General features: G+C 46.3%; 1 long non-coding RNA gene across 1 annotated transcript in view; it reads left to right on the forward strand.

Annotated features, from left to right (window-relative positions):
* Positions 1 to 5,887: 5,887 nt before the first annotated feature.
* Positions 5,888 to 25,237, forward strand: part of LOC309621381 — a 161,838-nt gene continuing 142,488 nt past the window's right edge. The window contains exon 1 of the long non-coding RNA XR_014239978.1: positions 5,888 to 5,968. This is a non-coding gene — a long non-coding RNA (uncharacterized lncRNA). The remainder of the gene's footprint in view (positions 5,969 to 25,237) is intronic.

A 25,237-nucleotide genomic window follows, 5' to 3' on the forward strand; every position in this document is an offset into this window, starting at 1 on the left:
TGTCATGCAGCATTGTGATGAAAGGGGTCATGGATCACTACGATGACATGGGTAATGGAGCATTGTGATGATACGGGCATGGAGCAATGTGATGACAGGGGTCATGCAGCATTGTGATGACAGGGGCCATGCAGCATTGTGATGACATGGGCATGGAGCATAGTGATGACAAGAGTTCTGGAGCATTTTGATGACAAGGGCATAGATCATTTTGATGACAGGGGCCATGAAGCATTGAGATGACAAGGGAATGGAGCATTGTGATGAAAGCGGTCCTGGAGAATTGTGAGGAAACGGGTCATGGATTACTGTGATGGAAGGGTTCCTGGAGCATTCTGATGACAAGCGCCATGGAGCATTTTAATGAAAGGGGTACTGGAGCATTGTACAGAAATGGTTCATGGATCATCGTGATTACACAGATCATGGAATATTGTGATGACAAGGGTTTCGGAGCATTGTGACGACAGGGGTCATGGAGCATAGTAATAGCAGGGGTGATGGGGCATTGTGATGACAGGGGCATGGAGCATTGTGATGACAGAAGTCATAGAATATTGTGATGACAAGGGCCATGGAGCATTGTCATGAAAGGTCTTATCTGGCATTGTGATGAGAGTGGTCATGGAGCATTGTGATAAATGTTGTCCTGAAGCACTGTTATTAAAGGGGCCATGTAGAATTTTGATGACAAAGGCCATGGAGCATTGTGATGACAGGCATCATGGAGCAATTTGATGAAAGTGGTCATGGAGCATTGTGATGAAATGGGCCATGGAACATTGTGAAGACAAGTGTCCTGGAGCATTGTGATGACAAGGGCCATGGCCAATTCTGATGACAGGTGTCATGGAGCATTGTGATGACAGTGGTCATCTATCATTATGATGAAAGGTATCACGGAGCACTGTGATGACAGGGGCCATGGAGCATTGTGATGACACGGGCATGGAGCATTATGATGAGAAGTGATCTGGAGCATTGCGATGACAAGGGTATGGAGCATTGCGATTACAGGGGCCAGGGAGCATTGAGATGACAAGGGCAGGGAACATTGTGATGACAGCGGTCATGGATCCTTGTGATGATATCTGTCATGGAACATTGTGCTGACAGGGGCCATAGAGCATTGTGATGACAGGTGTCGTGTGGCCTTGTGATGACAGTGGTCATAGAGCATTGTGATGAAAAGGATCATGGAGCAATGTGATTACAGGGGCCATGGAGCATTGTGTATGCATAGGCCATGGAGCAATGAAATGACAGGGGTCACGGAGCATTGTGATGTAAGTTGTCATGGAGCATTGTGATGAGACTGGCATGGAGCATTATGATGCCAAGAGTTCTGGAGCATTGTGATGACAAGGGTATGGAGCATTGTGATTACAGGGGACCAGGAGCATTGTGATTACATGGGCAGTGAATATTGTGATGACAGGGGTCATGGAGCACTGTGATGACTAGTGTCATGGAACATTGTGATGACAGGGATCATGGAGCATTGTGATGACAAGTGCCATGGCGAATTGTGAAGACAGGTGTCATGGGGCACTGTGTTGAAAGGGGCATGGAGCATTGTGACGACAATGGTCATGGAGCATTGTGATGACTGGTATCATGGAGCATTGTTCTGAAAGAGGTCATGGGGCAGTGTAATGACAAGTATCATGGAGGATGTGATGAATGGAGTCATGGAGCATTGTGATTAAATGGATCATGAGGCATTTTGATGACAAGAGTCATGGTACATTGTGATGACAGGGCTAATGGAGCATTGTGATGACAAGGTCTATGGAGCATTGTGATGACTGGGGTCATGGGGCATGGTGATGACAGTGGTCATGGAGCATTGTGATGACAAAGACCACGGAGCATTGTGATGACAGGTGTCATGCAGCATTGTGATGAAAGGGGTCATGGAGCACTGTGATTACAGGGGCCATGTATAATTGTGATGACAAAAGCCATGGAGAATTGTGATGACAGTTGTCATGGAGCATTGTGTTGAAAGGGGCATGGAGCATTGTGACGACAATGGTCATGGAGCATTGTGATGACTGGTATCATGGAGCATTGTTCTGAAAAAGGTCATGGGGCAGTGTAATGACAAGTATCATGGAGGATGTGATGAAAGGAGTCATGGAGCATTGTGATTAAATGGATCATGAGGCATTTTGATGACAAGAGTCATGGAACATTGTGATGACAGGGCTAATGGAGCATTGTGATGACAAGGGCTATGGAGCATTGTGATGACAGGTGTCATGCAGCATTGTGATGAAAGGGGTCATGGATCACTACGATGACATGGGTAATGGAGCATTGTGATGATACGGGCATGGAGCAATGTGATGACAGGGGTCATGCAGCATTGTGATGACAGGGGCCATGCAGCATTGTGATGACATGGGCATGGAGCATAGTGATGACAAGAGTTCTGGAGCATTTTGATGACAAGGGCATGGATCATTTTGATGACAGGGGCCATGAAGCATTGAGATGACAAGGGAATGGAGCATTGTGATGAAAGCGGTCCTGGAGAATTGTGAGGAAACGGGTCATGGATTATTGTGATGGAAGGGTTCCTGGAGCATTCTGATGACAAGCGCCATGGAGCATTTTAATGAAAGGGGTACTGGAGCATTGTACAGAAATGGTTCATGGATCATCGTGATTACACGGATCATGGAATATTGTGATGACAAGGGTTTCGGAGCATTGTGACGACAGGGGTCATGGAGCATTGTAATAGCAGGGGTGATGGGGCATTGTGATGACAGGGGCATGGAGCATTGTGATGACAGAAGTCATAGAATATTGTGATGACAAGGGCCATGGAGCATTGTCATGAAAGGTCTTATGTGGCATTGTGATGAGAGTGGTCATGGAGCATTGTGAAAAATGTTGTCCTGAAGCACTGTTATTAAAGGGGCCATGTAGAATTTTGATGACAAAGGCCATGGAGCATTGTGATGACAGGCATCATGGAGCAATTTGATGAAAGTGGTCATGGAGCATTGTGATGAAATGCGCCATGGAACATTGTGAAGACAAGTGTCCTGGAGCATTGTGATGACAAGGGCCATGGCCAATTCTGATGACAGGTGTCATGGAGCATTGTGATGACAGTGGTCATCTATCATTATGATGAAAGGTATCACGGAGCACTGTGATGACAGGGGCCATGGAGCATTGTGATGACACGGGCATGGAGCATTATGATGAGAAGTGATCTGGAGCATTGCGATGACAAGCGTATGGAGCATTGCGATTACAGGGGCCAGGGAGCATTGAGATGACAAGGGCAGGGAACATTGTGATGACAGCGGTCATGGATCCTTGTGATGATATCTGTCATGGAACATTGTGCTGACAGGGGCCATAGAGCATTGTGATGACAGGTGTCGTGTGGCCTTGTGATGACAGTGGTCATAGAGCATTGTGAGGAAAAGGATCATGGAGCAATGTGATTACAGGGGCCATGGAGCATTGTGTATGCATAGGCCATGGAGCAATGAAATGACAGGGGTCAAGGAGCATTGTGATGTAAGTTGTCATGGAGCATTGTGATGACTATTGTCCATGAACATTGTGATGACATGGTTCATGGAGGATTGTGATGACAGGTGTCATGTGGAATTGTGAGGAGAGCAGTCATATAGAATTGTGATGAAAGGTATCAGGGAGGACTCTGATGACAGGGGCCGTGGAGCACTGTGATGACAGTGGTCATCTAGAATTGTGATGAAATATACCAGGGAGCATTGTGATGACAGGGGTCATGGATCACCGCAATTATAGGGGCCATGGAGCATTGTGAATACAAAGATCATTGAGCATTGAGATGACAGGGGTCATGGATCATTGTGATGACAAGAGTCCTGGAAACTTGTGATGACACGGTTCATGGAGCATTGTGATGACAAGGTTCTTCAAGCATTGTGATGACACGGGCATGGAGCATTATGATGACAAGAGTTCTGGAGCATTGTGATGAAAAGGGTATGGAGCACTGTGATTACAGGGGACCAGGAGCATTGTGATTACATGGGCAGTGAATATTGTGTTGACAGGGGTCATGGAGCACTGTGATGACTAGTGTCATGGAACATTGTGATGACAGGGATCATGGAGCATTGTGATAAGAGGGGCCTTGGAGCATTATGATGATAGGCATCATGGGGCATTGTGATGATAGCGGTCTTGGAGCATTGTGATGAAAGGGATCATGGAGCAATGTGATTACAGGAGCCATGGAGCATTGTGAATGCATAGGCCATGGAGCAATGAAATGACAGGGGTCAAGGAGCATTGTGATGTAAGTTGTCATGGAGCATTGTGATGACAAGTGTCCATGAACATTGTGATGACATGGTTCATGGAGCATTGTGATGACAAGTGCCATGGCGAATTGTGATGACAAATGCCATGGCGAATTGTGATGACAGGTGTCATGGGGCATTGTGATGACAGTGGTAATGTAGAATTGTAATGAAAGGTATCATGGAGGACTCTGATGACAGGGGCCGTGGAGCACTGTGATGACAGTGGTCATCTAGAATTGTGATGAAATATACCAGGGAGCATTGTGATGACAGGGGTCATGGATCACCGCAATTATAGGGGCCATGGAGCATTGTGAATACAAAGATCATGGAGCATTGAGATGACAGGGGTCATGGATCATTGTGATGACAAGGGTCCTGGAACCTTGTGATGACACGGTTCATGGAACATTGTGATGACAGGGTTCATGGAGCATTGTGATGAGAGGGGCCTTGGAGCATTATGATGATAGGCGTCATGGGGTATTGTGATGAGAGTGGTCATAGAACATTGTGATGAAAGGGATCATGGAGCAATGTGATTACAGGGGCCATGGAGCATTTTGAATGCATAGTCCATGGAGCAGTGTGATGACAGGGGTCATGGAGCATTGTGATGAATGTGGTCATAGTTCATTGTGATGATAAGTGTCCAGGAACGTTGTGATGACATGGATCATGGAGCATTGTGATGACAAGGGCCATGGCGAATTGTGATGACAGGTGTCATGGGGCATTGTGATGACAGTGGTCATCGAGAATTATGAGGAAAGGTAACATGGAGCACTGTGATAACAGGGGCCATGGAGCATTGTGATGACAAAGGCCATGGAGCATTTTGATGACAAGTGTCATGGAGCATTGTGATGAGATGGGCATGGAGCATTATGATGCCCAGAGTTCTGGAGCATTGTGGTGACAAGGGCATGGAGCATTGTGATGACAAGGGCCATGGCCAATTCTGATGACAGGTGTCCTCGGGCATTGTGATGACAGAGGTTACCTAGCAATGTGATGAAAGGTACAATGGATCAATGTGATAACAGGGGCCATGGAGCATTGTGATGATAAAGGCCATGGAGCATTTTAATGAAAAGTGTCATGGAGAATTGTGATGAGACGGGCATGGAGCATTATGATGACAAGAGTTCTGGAGCATTGCGTTGACAAGGGAATGGAGCATTGTGATTACAGGGACCATGGAGGAGAGTGATGACATCTGTCATGGAACATTGTGCTGACAGGGGCCATGGAGCATTGTGATGACAGGTATAATGTGGCATTGTAATGACAGGGGTCATAGAGCATTGTGATGAAATGGATCATGGAGCAATGTGATTACAGGGACCATGTAGCATTGCGAATGCATAGGCTATGGAGCATTGTGATGACAGGAGTCAAGGAGCATTGTGATGTAAGTGGTCATGGATCATTGTGATGACAAGTGTCCTGGACCATTGTGATGACACGGGTCATGGAGCATTGTGATGGCAAGGGCCATGGTGAATTGTGATGACATGTGTCTTGGGGCATTGTGATGACAGTGGTCATCTAGAATTGTGATAAAAGGTATCATGGAGCACTGTGATGACAGGGGCCATGGAGTATTGTAATGACAAGGCCATGGAACTTTGTGATGACAAGTATCATGGAGCTTTGTGATGACACGAGCATTCATCATTATGATGACAAGAGTTCTGGAGCATTGTGATGACAAGGGCATGGAGCATTGTGATTACAGGGTCATGGAGCATTGTGATGACAACTGTCATGGAACATTGTGATGACAGGGTTCATGGAGCATTGTGATTAAAGGGGCCATGGAGCATTTTGATGACAAGGGCAGGTGAACATTTTGATTACATTGGTAATGGGGCATTGTGATGACATGGGCAGGGAACATTGTGAAGACAGGTGTAATGGAACATTGTGATTACAGGGGACATGGAGCATTTTGATGACATGGGCAGGCAACATTGTGATGACAGGTGTCATGGAGCATTGGGATGACAATTGTCATGGAACGTTGTGCTGACAGGGATCATGGAGCATTGTGATGAGACGGTCATTGGAGCATTGTGATGACAGGCGTACTGGAGCCTTCTGAGGAAAGGTGTCATGGGTCATTGTGATTACAGCGATCATGGAACATTGTGATGACAGTGGTCATGGAGCATTGTAATGACAGGGGCCATGGAGCATTGTGATGACAGGGGTCATGGGGCATTGTGATCACAGGGGCCATGTATAATTGTGATGACAAAGGCCATGGAGCATTGTGATGACAGTTGTCATGGAGCATTGTGTTGAAAGGGGCATGGAGCATTGTGACGACAATGGTCATGGAGCATTGTGATGACTGGTATCATGGAGCATTGTTCTGAAAAAGGTCATGGGGCAGTGTAATGACAAGTATCATGGAGGATGTGATGAAAGGAGTCATGGAGTATTGTGATTAAATGGATCATGAGGCATTTTGATGACAAGAGTCATGGAACATTGTGATGACAGGGCTAATGGAGCATTGTGATGACAAGGGCTATGAGCATTGTGATGACTGGGGTCATGGAGCATTGTGATGAAAGGGGTCATGGATCACTACGATGACATGGGTAATGGAGCATTGTGATGATATGAGCATGGAAAATTGTGAGGGCAGGGGCCAGGGAGCATTGAGATGACAAGGGCAGGGAACATTTTGATGACAGCAGTCATGGATCATTGTGATGATAACTGTCATGGAACATTGTGCTGACAGGGGCTATAGAGCATTGTGATGACAGGTGTCATGTGGCATTGTGATGACAGTGGTCATAGAGCATTGTGATGACAAGAGTTCTGGAGCATTGTGATGACAAGGGTATGGAGCATTGTGATTACAGGGGACCAGGAGCATTGTGATTACATGGGCAGTGAATATTGTGATGACAGGGGTCATGGAGCACTGTGATGACTAGTGTCATGGAACATTGTGATGACAGGGATCATGGAGCATTGTGATGAGAGGGGCCTTGGAGCATTATGATGATAAGCGTCATGGGGCATTGTGATGACAGCGGTCTTGGAGCATTGTGATGAAAGGGATCATGGAGCAATGTGATTACAGGAGCCATGTAGCATTGTGAATGCATAGGCCATGGAGCAATGGAATGACAGGGGTCAAGGAGCATTGTGATGTAAGTTGTCATGGAGCATTGTGATGACTATTGTCCGTGAACATTGTGATGACATGGTTCATGGAGCATTGTGATGACAAGTGCCATGGCGAATTGTGATGACAGGTGTCATGCGGCATTGTGATGACAGTGGTAATGTAGAATTGTAATGAAAGGTATCATGGAGGACTCTGATGACAGGGGCCGTGGAGCACTGTGATGACAGTGGTCATCTAGAATTGTGATGAAATATACCAGGGAGCATTGTGATGACAGGGGCCATGGATCACCGCAATTATAGGGGCCATGGAGCATTGTGAATACAAAGATCATGGAGCATTGAGATGACAGGGGTCATGGATCATTGTGATGACAAGGGTCCTGGAACCTTGTGATGACACGGTTCATGGAGCATTGTGATGACAAGGTTCTTCAAGCATTGTGATGACACGGGCATGGAGCATTATGATGACAAGAGTTCTGGAGCATTGTGATGAAAAGGGTATGGAGCACTGTGATTACAGGGGACCAGGAGCATTGTGATTACATGGGCAGTGAATATTGTGATGACAGGTGTTCATGGAGCACTGTGATGACAAGTGTCATGGAACATTGTGATGACAGGGTTCATGGAGCATTGTGATGAGAGGGGCCTTGGAGCATTATGATGATAGGCGTCATGGGGTATTGTGATGAGAGTGGTCATAGAACATTGTGATGAAAGGGATCATGGAGCAATGTGATTACAGGGGCCATGGAGCATTTTGAATGCATAGTCCATGGAGCAGTGTGATGACAGGGGTCATGGAGCATTGTGATGAATGTGGTCATAGTTCATTGTGATGATAAGTGTCCAAGAACATTGTGATGACATGGATCATGGAGCATTGTGATGACAAGGGCCATGGCGAATTGTGATGACAGGTGTCATGGGGCATTGTGATGACAGTGGTCATCGAGAATTATGAGGAAAGGTAACATGGAGCACTGTGATAACAGGGGCCATGGAGCATTGTGATGACAAAGGCCATGGAGCATTTTGATGACAAGTGTCATGGAGCATTGTGATGAGACGGGCATGGAGCATTATGATGCCCAGAGTTCTGGAGCATTGTGGTGACAAGGGCATGGAGCATTGTGATGACAAGGGCCATGGCCAATTCTGATGACAGGTGTCCTCGGGCATTGTGATGACAGAGGTTACCTAGCAATGTGATGAAAGGTACAATGGATCAATGTGATAACAGGGGCCATGGAGCATTGTGATGATAAAGGCCATGGAGCATTTTAATGAAAAGTGTCATGGAGAATTGTGATGAGACGGGCATGGAGCATTATGATGACAAGAGTTCTGGAGCATTGCGTTGACAAGGGAATGGAGCATTGTGATTACAGGGACCATGGAGGAGAGTGATGACATCTGTCATGGAACATTGTGCTGACAGGGGCCATGGAGCATTGTGATGACAGGTATAATGTGGCATTGTAATGACAGGGGTCATAGAGCATTGTGATGAAATGGATCATGGAGCAATGTGATTACAGGGACCATGTAGCATTGCGAATGCATAGGCTATGGAGCATTGTGATGACAGGAGTCAAGGAGCATTGTGATGTAAGTGGTCATGGATCATTGTGATGACAAGTGTCCTGGACCATTGTGATGACACGGGTCATGGAGCATTGTGATGGCAAGGGCCATGGCGAATTGTGATGACATGTGTCTTGGGGCATTGTGATGACAGTGGTCATCTAGAATTGTGATAAAAGGTATCATGGAGCACTGTGATGACAGGGGCCATGGAGTATTGTAATGACAAGGCCATGGAACATTGTGATGACAAGTATCATGGAGCTTTGTGATGACACGAGCATTCATCATTATGATGACAAGAGTTCTGGAGCATTGTGATGACAAGGGCATGGAGCATTGTGATTACAGGGTCATGGAGCATTGTGATGACAACTGTCATGGAACATTGTGATGACAGGGTTCATGGAGCATTGTGATTAAAGGGGCCATGGAGCATTTTGATGACAAGGGCAGGCGAACATTTTGATTACATTGGTAATGGAGCATTGTGATGACATGGGCAGGGAACATTGTGAAGACAGGTGTAATGGAACATTGTGATTACAGGGGACATGGAGCATTTTGATGACATGGGCATGCAACATTGTGATGACAGGTGTCATGGAGCATTGGGATGACAATTGTCATGGAACGTTGTGCTGACAGGGATCATGGAGCATTGTGATGAGACGGTCATTGGAGCATTGTGATGACAGGCGTACTGGAGCCTTCTGAGGAAAGGTGTCATGGGTCATTGTGATTACACCGATCATGGAACATTGTGATGACAGTGGTCATGGAGCATTGTAATGACAGGGGCCATGGAGCATTGTGATGACAGGGGTCATGGGGCATTGTGATCACAGGGGCCATGTATAATTGTGATGACAAAGGCCATGGAGCATTGTGATGACAGTTGTCATGGAGCATTGTGTTGAAAGGGGCATGGAGCATTGTGACGACAATGGTCATGGAGCATTGTGATGACTGGTATCATGGAGCATTGTTCTGAAAAAGGTCATGGGGCAGTGTAATGACAAGTATCATGGAGGATGTGATGAAAGGAGTCATGGAGCATTGTGATTAAATGGATCATGAGGCATTTTGATGACAAGAGTCATGGAACATTGTGATGACAGGGCTAATGGAGCATTGTGATGACAAGGGCTATGGAGCATTGTGATGACCGGTGTCATGGAGCATTGTGATGAAAGGGGTCATGGATCACTACGATGACATGAGTAATGGAGCATTGTGATGATATGAGCATGGAGCATTCTGATGACAGGGGCCAGGGAGCATGAGAATGACAAGGGCAGTGAACATTGTGATGAGAGCAGTCATGGATCATTGTGATGATACCTGTCATGGAACATTGTGCTGACAGGGGCTATAGAGCACTGTGATGACAGGTGTCATGTGGCATTGTGATGACAGTGGTCATAGAGCATTGTGATGACAGGGGTCAAGGAGCATTGAGATGAAAGTGGTCATGGAGCACTGTGATGACACGGGCATGGAGCATTATGATGACAAGAGTTCTGGAGCATTGTGATGACAAGGGTATGGAGCACTATGATTACAGGGGACCAGGAGCATTGTGATTACATGGGCAGTGAATATTGTGATGACAGGGGTCATGGAGCACTGTGATGACTAGTGTCATGGAACATTGTGATGACAGGGATCATGGAGCATTGTGATGAGAGGGGCCTTGGAGCATTATGATGATAGGCGTCATGGGGCATTGTGATGACAGCGGTCTTGGAGCATTGTGATGAAAGGAATCATGGAGCAATGTGCTTACAGGAGCCATGGAGCATTGTTAATGCATAGGCAATGGAGCAATGAAATGACAGGGGTCAAGGAGCATTGTGATGTAAGATGTCATGGAGCATTGTGATGACAAGTGTCCATGAACATTGTGATGACATGGTTCATGGAGCATTGTGATGACAAGTGCCATGGCGAATTGTGATGACAGGTGTCATGGGGCATTGTGTTGAAAGGGGCATGGAGCATTGTGACGACAATGGTCATGGAGCATTGTGATGACTGATATCATGGAGCATTGTTCTGAAAAAGGTCATGGGGCAGTGTAATGACAAGTATCATGGAGGATGTGATGAAAGGAGTCATGGAGCATTCTGATTAAATGGATCATGAGGCATTTTGATGACAAGAGTCATGGATCATTGTGATGACAGGGCTAATGGAGCATTGTGATGACAAGGGCTATGGAGCATTGTGATGACAGGTGTCATGCAGCATTGTGATGAAAGGGGTCATGGATCACTACGATGACATGGGTAATGGAGCATTGTGATTATACGGGCATGGAGCAATGTGATGACAGGGGTCATGCAGCATTGTGATGACAGGGGCCATGCAGCATTGTGATGACATGGGCATGGAGCATAGTGATGACAAGAGTTCTGGAGCATTTTGATGACAAGGGCATGGATCATTTTGATGACAGGGGCCATGAAGCATTGAGATGACAAGGGAATGGAGCATTGTGATGAAAGCGGTCCTGGAGAATTGTGAGGAAAAGGGTCATGGATTATTGTGATGGAAGGGTTCCTGGAGCATTCTGATGACAAGCGCCATGGAGCATTTTAATGAAAGGGGTACTGGAGCATTGTACAGAAATGGTTCATGGATCATCGTGATTACACAGATCATGGAATATTGTGATGACAAGGGTTTCGGAGCATTGTGACGACAGGGGTCATGGAGCATTGTAATAGCAGGGGTGATGGGGCATTGTGATGACAGGGGCATGGAGCATTGTGATGACAGAAGTCATAGAATATTGTGATGACAAGGGCCATGGAGCATTGTCATGAAAGGTCTTATCTGGCATTGTGATGAGAGTGGTCATGGAGCATTGTGATAAATGTTGTCCTGAAGCACTGTTATTAAAGGGGCCATGTAGAATTTTGATGACAAAGGCCATGGAGCATTGTGATGACAGGCATCATGGAGCAATTTGATGAAAGTGGTCATGGAGCATTGTGATGAAATGGGCCATGGAACATTGTGAAGACAAGTGTCCTGGAGCATTGTGATGACAAGGGCCATGGCCAATTCTGATGACAGGTGTCATGGAGCATTGTGATGACAGTGGTCATCTATCATTATGATGAAAGGTATCACGGAGCACTGTGATGACAGGGGCCATGGAGCATTGTGATGACACGGGCATGGAGCATTATGATGAGAAGTGATCTGGAGCATTGCGATGACAAGGGTATGGAGCATTGCGATTACAGGGGCCAGGGAGCATTGAGATGACAAGGGCAGGGAACATTGTGATGACAGCGGTCATGGATCCTTGTGATGATATCTGTCATGGAACATTGTGCTGACAGGGGCCATAGAGCATTGTGATGACAGGTGTCGTGTGGCCTTGTGATGACAGTGGTCATAGAGCATTGTGATGAAAAGGATCATGGAGCAATGTGATTACAGGGGCCATGGAGCATTGTGTATGCATAGGCCATGGAGCAATGAAATGACAGGGGTCAAGGAGCATTGTGATGTAAGTTGTCATGGAGCATTGTGATGAGACGGGCATGGAGCATTATGATGCCAAGAGTTCTGGAGCATTGTGGTGACAAGGGCATGGAGCATTGTGATGACTAGGGCCATGGCCAATTATGATGACAGGTGTCATCGGGCATTGTGATGACAGAGGTTATCTAGCATTGTGATGAAAGGTACAATGGATCACTGTGATAACAGGGGCCATGGAGCATTGTGATGATAAAGGCCATGGAGCATTTTAATGAAAAGTGTCATGGAGAATTGTGATGAGACGGGCATGGAGCATTATGATGACAAGAGTTCTGGAGCATTGCGTTGATAAGGGAATGGAGCATTGTGATTACAGGGACCATGGAGGAGAGTGATGACATCTGTCATGGAACATTGTGCTGACAGGGGCCATGGAGCCTTGTGATGACAGGTATAATGTGGCATTGTAATGACAGTGGTCATAGAGCATTGTGATGAAATGGATCATGGAGCAATGTGATTACAGGGACCATGTAGCATTGCGAATGCATAGGCTATGGAGCATTGTGATGACAGGAGTCAAGGAGCATTGTGATGTAAGTGGTCATGGATCATTGTGATGACAAGTGTCCTGGACCATTGTGATGACACGGGTCATGGAGCATTGTGATGGCAAGGGCCATGGCGAATTGTGATGACATGTGTCTTGGGGCATTGTGATGACAGTGGTCATCTAGAATTGTGATAAAAGGTATCATGGAGCACTGTGATGACAGGGGCCATGGAGTATTGTAATGACAAGGCCATGGAACATTGTGATGACAAGTATCATGGAGCTTTGTGATGACACGAGTATTAATCATTATGATGACAAGAGTTCTGGAGCATTGTGATGACAAGGGCATGGAGCATTGTGATGACTGGGGTCATGGAGCATTGTGATGAAAGGGGTCATGGATCACTACGATGACATGGGTAATGGGGCATTGTGATGATATGTGCATGGAGCATTCTGATGACAGGGGCCAGGGAGCATGAGAATGACAAGGGCAGGGAACATTGTGATGAGAGCAGTCATGGATCATTGTGATGATACCTGTCATGGAACATTGTGCTGACAGGGGCTATAGAGCATTGTGATGACAGGTGTCATGTGGCATTGTGATGACAGTGGTCATAGAGCATTGTGATGACAGGGGTCAAGGAGCATTGAGATGAAAGTGGTCATGGAGCACTGTGATGACACGGGCATGGAGCATTATGATGACAAGAGTTCTGGAGCATTGTGATGACAAGGGTATGGAGCATTGTGATTACAGGGGACCAGGAGCATTGTGATTACATGGGCAGTGGATATTGTGATGACAGGGGTCATGGAGCACTGTGATGACTAGTGTCATGGAACATTGTGATGACAGGGATCATGGAGCATTGTGATGAGAGGGGCCTTAGAGCATTATGATGATAGGCGTCATGGGGCATTGTGATGACAGCGGTCTTGGAGCATTGTGATGAAAGGGATCATGGAGCAATGTGCTTACAGGAGACATGGAGCATTGTTAATGCATAGGCAATGGAGCAATGAAATGACAGGTGTCAAGGAGCATTGTGATGTAAGATGTCATGGAGCATTGTGATGACAAGTGTCCATGAACATTGTGATGACATGGTTCATGGAGCATTGTGATGACAAGTGCCATGGCGAATTGTGATGACAGGTGTCATGGGGCATTGTGTTGAAAGGGGCATGGAGCATTGTGACGACAATGGTCATGGAGCATTGTGATGACTGGTATCATGGAGCATTGTTCTGAAAAAGGTCATGGGGCAGTGTAATGACAAGTATCATGGAGGATGTGATGAAAGGAGTCATGGAGCATTGTGATTAAATGGATCATGAGGCATTTTGATGACAAGAGTCATGGAACATTGTGATGACAGGGCTAATGGAGCATTGTGATGACAAGAGCTATGGAGCATTGTGATGACTGGGTTCATGGAGCATTGTGATGAAAGGGGTCATGGATCACTATGATGACATGGGTAATGGAGCATTGTGATGATATGAGCATGGAGCATTGTGATGACAGGGGCCAGGGAGCATTGAGAATGACAAGGGCAGGGAACATTGTGATGACAGCAGTCATGGATCATTGTGATGATACCTGTCATGGAACATTGTGCTGACAGGGGCTATAGAGCATTGTGATGACAGGTGTCATGTGGCATTGTGATGACAGTGGTCATAGAGCATTGTGATGACAAGAGTTCTGGAGCATTGTGATGACAAGGGTATGGAGCATTGTGATTACAGGGGACCAGGAGCATTGTGATTACATGGGCAGTGAATATTGTGATGACAGGGGTCATGGAGCACTGTGATGACTAGTGTCATGGAACATTGTGATGACAGGGATCATGGAGCATTGTGATGAGAGGGGCCTTGGAGCATTATGATGATAGGCATCATGGGGCATTGTGATGACAGCGGTCTTGGAGCATTGTGATGAAAGGGATCATGGAGCAAAGTGATTACAGGAGCCATGTAGCATTGTGAATGCATAGGCCATGGAGCAATGGAATGACAGGGGTCAAGGAGATTGTGATGTAACTTGTCATGGAGCATTGTGATGACTATTGTCCATGAACATTGTGATGACATGGTTCATGGAGCATCGTGATGACAGGTGTCATGTGGCATTGTGATGACAGTGGTCATAGAGCATTGTGATGACAGGGGTCAAGGAGCACTGTGATGACACGGGCATGGAGCATTGTGAATACATAGGCCATGGAGCATTGTGATGACAGGGGTCAAGGAGCATTGTGATGAAAGTGGACATGGAGCACTGTGATGACACGGGCATGCAGCATTATGATGACAAGAGTTCTGTAGCATTGTGAAGAAATGGGTATGGAGCATTGTGATTACAGGGAACCAGGAGCATTGTGATTACATGGGCAGTGAATATTGTGATGACAGTGGTCATGGAGCACTGTGATGACTAGTGTCATGGAACATTGTGATGACAGGGATCATGGAGCATTGTGATGACAAGGTTCTTCAAGCATTGTGATGACACGGGCATGGAGCATTATGATGACAAGAGTTCTGGAGCATTGTGATGAAAAGGGTATGGAGCACTGTGATTACAGGGGATCAGGAGCATTGTGATTACATGGGCAGTGAATATTGTGATGACAGGGGTTCATGGAGCACTGTAATGAAAAGTGTCATGGAACATTGTGATGACAGGGTTCATGGAGCATTGTGATGAGAGGGGCCTTGGAGCATTATGATGATAGGCGTCATGGGGTATTGTGATGAGAGTGGTCATAGAACATTGTGATGAAAGGGATCATGGAGCAATGTGATTACAGGGGCCATGGAGCATTTTGAATGCATAGTCCATGGAGCAGTGTGATGACAGGGGTCATGGAGCATTGTGATGAATGTGGTCATAGTTCATTGTGATGATAAGTGTCCAGGAACATTGTGATGACATGGATCATGGAGCATTGTGATGTCAAGGGCCATGGCGAATTGTGATGACAGGTGTCATGGAACATTGTGATGACAGGGCTAATGGAGCATTGTGATGACAAGAGCTATGGAGCATTGTGATGACTGGGGTCATGGAGCATTGTGATGAAAGGGGTCATGGATCACTACGATGACATGGGTAATGGAGCATTGTGATGATATGAGCATGGAGCATTGTGAGGACAGGGGCCAGGGAGCATTGAGATGATAAGGGCAGGGAACATTGTGATGACAGCAGTCATGGATCATTGTGATGATACCTGTCATGGAACATTGTGCTGACAGGGGCTATAGAGCATTGTGATGACAGGTGTCATGTGGCATTGTGATGACAGTGGTCATAGAGCATTGTGATGACAGGGGTCAAGGAGCATTGCGATGAAAGTGGTCATGGAGCACTGTGATGACACGGGCATGGAGAATTATGATGACAAGTGTTCTGGAGCATTGTGATGACAAGGGTATGGAGCATTGTGATTACAGGGGACCAGGAGCATTGTGATTACATGGGCAGTGAATATTGTGATGACAGGGGTCATGGAGCACTGTGATGACTAGTGTCATGGAACATTGGGAGGACAGGGATCATGGAGCATTGTGATAAGTGTGGCCTTGGAGCATTATGATGATAGGCATCATGGGGCATTGTGATGACAGCGGTCTTGGAGCATTGTGATGAAAGGGATCATGGAGCAATGTGATTACAGGAGCCATGGAGCATTGTGAATGCATAGGCCATGGAGCAATGAAATGAGAGGAGTCAAGGAGCATTGTGATGCCAGTGGTCATCGAGAAATGTGAGGAAAGGTAACATGGAGCACTGTGATAACAGGGGCCATGGAGCATTGTGATGACAAAGGCCATGGAGCATTTTGATGACAAGTGTCATGGAGCATTGTGATGAGACGGGCATGGAGCATTATGATGCCCTGAGTTCTGGAGCATTGTGGTGACAAGGGCATGGAGCATTGTGATGACAAGGGCCATGGCCAATTCTGATGACAGGTGTCCTCGGGCATTGTGATGACAGAGGTTATCTAGCATTGTGATGAAAGGTACCATGGATCTCTGTGATAACAGGGGCCATGGAGCATTGTGATGATAAAGGCCATGGAGCATTTTAATGAAAAGTGTCATGGAGAAATGTGATGAGACGGGCATGGAGCATTATGATGACAAGAGTTCTGGAGCATTGCGTTGACAAGGGAATGGAGCATTGTGATTACAGGGACCATGGAGGAGAGTGATGACATCTGTCATGGAACATTGTGCTGACAGGGGCCATGGAGCATTGTGATGACAGGTATAATGTGGCATTGTAATGACAGTGGTCATAGAGCATTGTGATGAAATGGATCATGGAGCAATGTGATTACAGGGACCATGTAGCATTGCGAATGCATAGGCTATGGAGCATTGTGATGACAGGAGTCAAGGAGCATTGTGATGTAAGTGGTCATGGATCATTGTGATGACAAGTGTCCTGGACCATTGTGATGACACGGGTCATGGAGCATTGTGATGGCAAGGGCCATGGCGAATTGTGATGACATGTGTCTTGGGGCATTGTGATGACAGTGGTCATCTAGAATTGTGATAAAAGGTATCATGGAGCACGGTGATGACAGGGGCCATGGAGTATTGTAATGACAAGGCCATGGAACATTGTGATGACAAGTATCATGGAGCTTTGTGATGACACGAGCATTCATCATTGTGATGACAAGAGTTCTGGAGCATTGTGATGACAAGGGCATGGAGCATTGTGATTACAGGGTCATGGAGCATTGTGATGACAACTGTCATGGAACATTGTGATGACAGGGTTCATGGAGCATTGTGATTAAAGGGGCCATGGAGCATTTTGATGACAAGGGCAGGCGAACATTTTGATTACATTGGTAATGGAGCATTGTGATGACATGGGCAGGGAACATTGTGAAGACAGGTGTAATGGAACATTGTGATTACAGGGGACATGGAGCATTTTGATGACATGGGCAGGCAACATTGTGATGACAGGTGTCATGGAGCATTGTGATGACAATTGTCATGGAACGTTGTGCTGACAGGGATCATGGAGCATTGTGATGAGACGGTCATTGGAGCATTGTGATGACAGGCGTACTGGAGCCTTCTGAGGAAAGGTGTCATGAGTCATTGTGATTACAGCGATCATGGAACATTGTGATGACAGTGGTCATGGAGCATTGTAATGACAGGGGCCATGGAGCATTGTGATGACAGGAGTCATGGGGCATTGTGATCACAGGGGCCATGTATAATTGTGATGACAAAGGCCATGGAGCATTGTAATGACAGTTGTCATGGAGCATTGTGTTGAAACGGGCATGGAGCATTGTGACGACAATGGTCATGGAGCATTGTGATGACTGGTATCATGGAGCATTGTTCTGAAAAAGGTCATGGGGCAGTGTAATGACAAGTATCATGGAGGATGTGATGAAAGGACTCATGGAGCATTGTGATTAAATGGATCATGAGGCATTTTGATGACAAGAGTCATGGAACATTGTGATGACAGGGCTAATGGAGTATTGTGATGACAAGAGCTATGGAGCATTGTGATGACTGGGGTCATGGAGCATTGTGATGAAAGGGGTCATGGATCACTACGATGACATGGGTAATGGAGCATTGTGATGATATGAGCATGGAGCATTGTAATGACAGGGGCCAGGGAGCATTGAGAATGACAAGGGCAGGGAACATTGTGATGACAGCAGTCATGGATCATTGTGATGATACCTGTCAAGGAACATTGTGCTGACAGGGGCTATAGAGCATTGTGATGACAGGTGTCATGTGGCATTGTGATGACAGTGGTCATAGAGCATTGTGATGAAAAGGAGCATGGAGCAATGTGATTACAGGTGTCATGTGGCATTGTGATGACAGTGGTCATAGAGCATTGTGATGACAGGGGTCAAGGAGCATTGTGAAGAAAGTGGTCATGGAGCACTGTGATGACACGGGCATGGAGCATTATGATGACAAGAGTTCTGGAGCATTGTGATGACAAGGGTATGGAGCATTGTGATTACAGTGGAACAGGAGCATTGCGATTACATGGGCAGTAAATATTGTGATGACAGGGGTCATGGAGCACTGTGATGACTAGTGTCATGGAACATTGTGATGACAGGGATCATGGAGTATTGTGATGAGAGGGGCCTTGGAGCATTATGATGATAGGCGTCATGGGGCATTGTGATGACAGCGGTATTGGAGCATTGTGATGAAAGGGATCATGGAGCAATGTGATTACAGGAGCCATGGAGCATTGTGAATGCATAGGCCATGGAGCAATGAAATGACAGGGGTCAAGGAGCATTGTGATGTAAGTTGTCATGGAGCATTGTGATGACAAGTGTCCATGTACATTGTGATGACATGGTTCATGGAGCATTGTGATGACAAGTGCCATGGCGAATTGTGATGACAGGTGTCAAGGGGCATTGTGATAACAGTGGTCATGTAGAATTGTAATGAACGGTATCATGGAGGACTCTGACGACAGGGGCCGTGGAGCACGGTGATGACACTGGTCATCTAGAATTGTGATGAAATATACCAGGGAGCATTGTGATGACAGGGGTCATGGATCACCGCAATTATAGGGGCCATGGAGCATTGTGAATACAAAGATCATGGAGCATTGAGATGACAGGGATCATGGATCATTGTGATGACAAGGTTCCTGGAACCTTGTGATGACACGGTTCATGGAGCATTGTGATGACAAGGTTCTTCAAGCATTGTGATGACATGGGCATGGAGCATTATGATGACAAGAGTTCTGGAGCATTGTGATGAAAAGGGTATGGAGCACTGTGATTAGAAGGGACCAGGCGCGTTGTGATTACATGGGCAGTGAATATTGTGATGACAGGGGTTCATGGAGCACTGTGATGACAAGTGTCATGGAACATTGTGATGACAGGGTTCATGGAGCATTGTGATGAGAGGGGCCTTGGAGCAATATGATGATAGGCGTCATGGGGTATTGTGATGAGAGTGGTCATAGAACATCGTGATGAAAGGCATAATGGAGCAATGTGATTACAGGGGCCATGGAGCATTTTGAATGCATAGGCCATGGAGCAGTGTGATGACAGGGGTCATGGATCATTGTGATGACAAGTGTCCTGGACCACAGTGATGACACGGGTCATGGAGCATTGTGATGGCAAGGGCCATGCCGAATTGTGATGACATGTGTCTTGGGGCATTGTGATGACAGTGGTCATCTAGAATTGTGATAAAAGGTATCATGGAGCACTGTGATGACAGGGGCCATGGAGTATTGTAATGACAAGGCCATGGAACATTGTGATGACAAGTATCATGGAGCTTTGTGATGACACGAGCATTCATCATTATCATGACAAGAGTTCTGGAGCATTGTGATGACAAGGGCATGGAGCATTGTGATTACAGGGTCATGGAGCATTGTGATGACAACTGTCATGGAACATTGTGATGACAGGGTTCATGGAGCATTGTGATTAAAGGGGCCATGGAGCATTTTGATGACAAGGGCAGGCGAACATTTTGATTACATTGGTAATGGAGCATTGTGATGACATGGGCAGGGAACACTGTGAAGACAGGTGTAATGGAACATTGTGTTTACAGGGGACATGGAGCATTTTGATGACATGGGCAGGCAACATTGTGATGACAGGTGTCATGGAGCATTGGGATGACAATTGTCATGGAACGTTGTGCTGACAGGGATCATGGAGCATTGTGATGAGACGGTCATTGGAGCATTGTGATGACAGGCGTACTGGAGCCTTCTGAGGAAAGGTGTCATGAGTCATTGTGATTACAGCGATCATGGAACATTGTGATGACAGTGGTCATGGAGCATTGTAATGACAGGGGTCATGGAGCATTGTGATGACAGGGGTCATGGGGCATTGTGATGACAGTGGTCATGGAGCATTGTGATGAAAGGGGTCATGGAGCACTGTGATCACAGGGGCCATGTATAATTGTGATGACAAAGGCCATGGAGCATTGTGATGACAGTTGTCATGGAGCATTGTGTTGAAAGGGGCATGGAGCATTGTGACGACAATGGTCATGGAGCATTGTGATGACTGGTATCATGGAGCATTGTTCTGAAAGAGGTCATGGGGCAGTGTATTGACAAGTATCATGGAGGATGTGATGAAAGGAGTCATGGAGCATTGTGATTAAATGGATCATGAGGCATTTTGATGACAAGAGTCATGGAACATAGTGATGACAGGGCTAATGGAGCATTGTGATGACAAGGGCTATGGAGCATTGTGATGAATGGGGTCATGGGGCATGGTGATGACAGTGGTCATGGAGAATTTTGATGACAAAGACCACGGAGCATTGTGATGACAGGTGTCATGCAGCATTGTGATGAAAGGGGTCATGGATCACTACGATGACATGGGTAATGGAGCATTGTGATGATACGGGCATGGAGCATTGTGATGACAGGGGTCATGCAGCATTGTGATGACAGGGGCCATGCAGCATTTTGATGACATGGGCATGGAGCATAGTGATGACAAGAGTTCTGGAGCATTTTGATGACAAGGGCATGGATCATTTTGATGACAGGGGCCATGAAGCATTGAGATGACAAGGGAATGGAGCATTGTGATGAAAGCGGTCCTGGAGAATTGTGAGGAAACGGGTCATGGATTATTGTGATGGAAGGGTTCCTGGAGCATTCTGATGACAAGTGCCATGGAGCATTTTAATGAAAGGGGTACTGGAGCATTGTACAGAAATGGTTCATGGATCATCGTGATTACACGGATCATGGAATATTGTGATGACAAGGGTTTCGGAGCATTGCGACGACAGGGGTCATGGAGCATTGTAATAGCAGGGGTGATGGGGCATTGTGATGACAGGGGCATGGAGCATTGTGATGACAGAAGTCATAGAATATTGTGATGACAAGGGCCATGGAGCATTGTCATGAAAGGTCTTATCTGGCATTGTGATGAGAGTGGTCATGGAGCATTGTGATAAAAGTTGTCCTGAAGCACTGTTATTACAGGGGCCATGTAGAATTTTGATGACAAAGGCCATGGAGCATTGTGATGACAGGCATCATGGAGCAATTTGATGAAAGTGGTCATGGAGCATTGTGATGAAATGCGCCATGGAACATTGTGAAGACAAGTGTCCTGGAGCATTGTGATGACAAGGGCCATGGCCAATTCTGATGACAGGTGTCATGGAGCATTGTGATGACAGTGGTCATCTATCATTATGATGAATGGTATCACGGAGCACTGTGATGACAGGGGCCATGGAGCATTGTGATGACACGGGCATGGAGCATTATGATGAGAAGTGATCTGGAGGATTGCGATGACAAGGGTATGGAGCATTGTGATTACAGGGGCCAGGGAGCATTGAGATGACAAGGGCAGGGAACATTGTGATGAGAGTGGTCATGGATCATTGTGATGATATCTGTCATGGAACATTGTGCTGACAGGGGCCATAGAGCATTGTGATGACAGGTGTCGTGTGGCCTTGTGATGACAGTGCTCATAGAGCATTGTGATGAAAAGGGTCATGGAGCAATGTGATTACAGGGGCCATGGAGCATTGTGAATACATAGGCCATGGAGCATTGCGATGACAGGGGTCAAGGAGCATTGCGATGAAAGTGGTCATGGAGCATTGTGATGACACGAGCATGGAGCATTATGATGACAAGAGTTCTGGAGCATTGTGATGATAAGGGTATGGAGCATTGTGATTACAGGGGACCAGGATCATTGTGATTACATGGGCAGTGATTATTGTGATGACAGGGGTTCATGGAGCACTGTGATGACAAGTGTCATGGAACATTGTGATGACAGGGTTCATGGAGCATTGTGATGAGAGGGGCCTTGGAGCATTATGATGATAGGCGTCATGGCGTATTGTGATGAGAGTGGTCATAGAACATTAGAATATTGTGATGAAAGGGATCATGGAGCAATGTGATTACAGGGGCCATGGAGCATTTTGAATGCATAGGCCATGGAGCAGTGTGATGACAGGGGTCATGGAGCATTGTGATGAATGTGGTCATAGTTCATTGTGATGATAAGTGTCCAGGAACATTGTGATGACATGGATCATGGAGCATTGTGATGACAAGGGCCATGGCGAATTGTGATGACAGGTGTCATGGGGCATTGTGATGACAGTGGTCATCTAGAATTGTGATGAAAGGTAACATGGAGCACTGTGATAACAGGGGTCATGGAGCATTGTGATGACAAAGGCCATGGAGCATTTTGATGACAAGTGTCATGGAGCATTGTGATGAGACGGGCATGGAGCATTATGATGCCAAGAGTTCTGGATCATTGCGTTGACAAGGGAATGGAGCATTGTGATTACAGGGACCATGGAGGAGAGTGATGACATCTGTCATGGAACATTGTGCTGACAGGGGCCATGGAGCATTGTGATGACAGGTATAATGTGGCATTGTAATGACAGGGGTCATAGAGCATTGTGATGAAATGGATCATGGAGCCATGTGATTACAGGGACCATGTAGCATTGCAAATGCATAGGCTATGGAGCATTGTGATGACAGGAGTCAAGGAGCATTGTGATGTAAGTGGTCATGGATCATTGTGATGACAAGTGTCCTGGACCATTGTGATGACACGGGTCATGGAGCATTGTGATGGCAAGGGCCATGGCGAATTGTGATGACATGTGTCTTGGGGCATTGTGATGACAGTGGTCATCTAGAACTGTGATAAAAGGTATCATGGAGCACTGTGATGACAGGGGCCATGGAGTATTGTAATGACAAGGCCATGGAACATTGTGATGACAAGTATCATGGAGCTTTGTGATGACACGTGCATTCATCATTATGATGACAAGAGTTCTGGAGCATTGTGATGACAAGGGCATGGAGCATTGTGATTACAGGGTCATGGAGCATTGTGATGACAACTGTCATGGAACATTGTGATGACAGGGTTCATGGAGCATTGTGATTAAAGGGACCATGGAGCATTTCGATGACAAGGGCAGGCGAACATTTTGATTACATTGGTAATGGAGCATTGTGATGACATGGGCAGGGAACATTGTGAAGACAGGTGTAATGGAACATTGTGATTACAGGGGACATGGAGCATTTTGATGACATGGGCAGGCAACATTGTGATGACAGGTGTCATGGAGCATTTTGATGACAATTGTCATGGAACGTTGTGCTGACAGGGATCATGGAGCATTGTGATGAGACGGTCATTGGAGCATTGTGATGACAGGCGTACTGGAGCCTTCTGAGGAAAGGTGTCATGGGTCATTGTGATTACAGCGATCATGGAACATTGTGATGACAGTGGTCATGGAGCATTGTAATGACAGGGGCCATGGAGCATTGTGATGACAGGGGTCATGGGGCATTGTGATGACAGTGGTCATGGAACATTGTGATGAAAGGGGTCATGGAGCACTGTGATCACAGGGGCCATGTATAATTGTGATGACAAAGACCATGGAGCATTGTGATGACAGTTGTCATGGAGCATTGTGTTGAAAGGGGCATGGAGCATTGTGACGACAATGGTCATGGAGCATTGTGATGACTGGTATCATGGAGCATTGTTCTGAAAAAGGTCATGGGGCAGTGTAATGACAAGTATCATGGAGGATGTGATGAAAGGACTCATGGAGCATTGTGATTAAATGGATCATGAGGCATTTTGATGACAAGAGTCATGGAACATTGTGATGACAGGGCTAATGGAGCATTGTGATGACAAGAGCTATGGAGCTTTGTGATGACTGGGGTCATGGAGCATTGTGATGAAAGGGGTCATGGATCACTACGATGACATGGGTAATGGAGCATTGTGATGATATGAGCATGGAGCATTGTGATGACAGGGGCCAGGGAGCATTGAGAATGACAAGGGCAGGGAACATTGTGATGACAGCAGTCATGGATCATTGTGATGATACCTGTCATGGAACATTGTGCTGACAGGGGCTATAGAGCATTGTGATGACAGGTGTCATGTGGCATTGTGATGACAGTGGTCATAGAGAATTGTGATGACAGGGG

This window comes from Balaenoptera borealis, assembly GCF_965194805.1.
Source record: "Balaenoptera borealis genome assembly, contig: HAP1_SCAFFOLD_371, whole genome shotgun sequence".
NCBI lineage: Eukaryota > Metazoa > Chordata > Mammalia > Artiodactyla > Balaenopteridae > Balaenoptera > Balaenoptera borealis.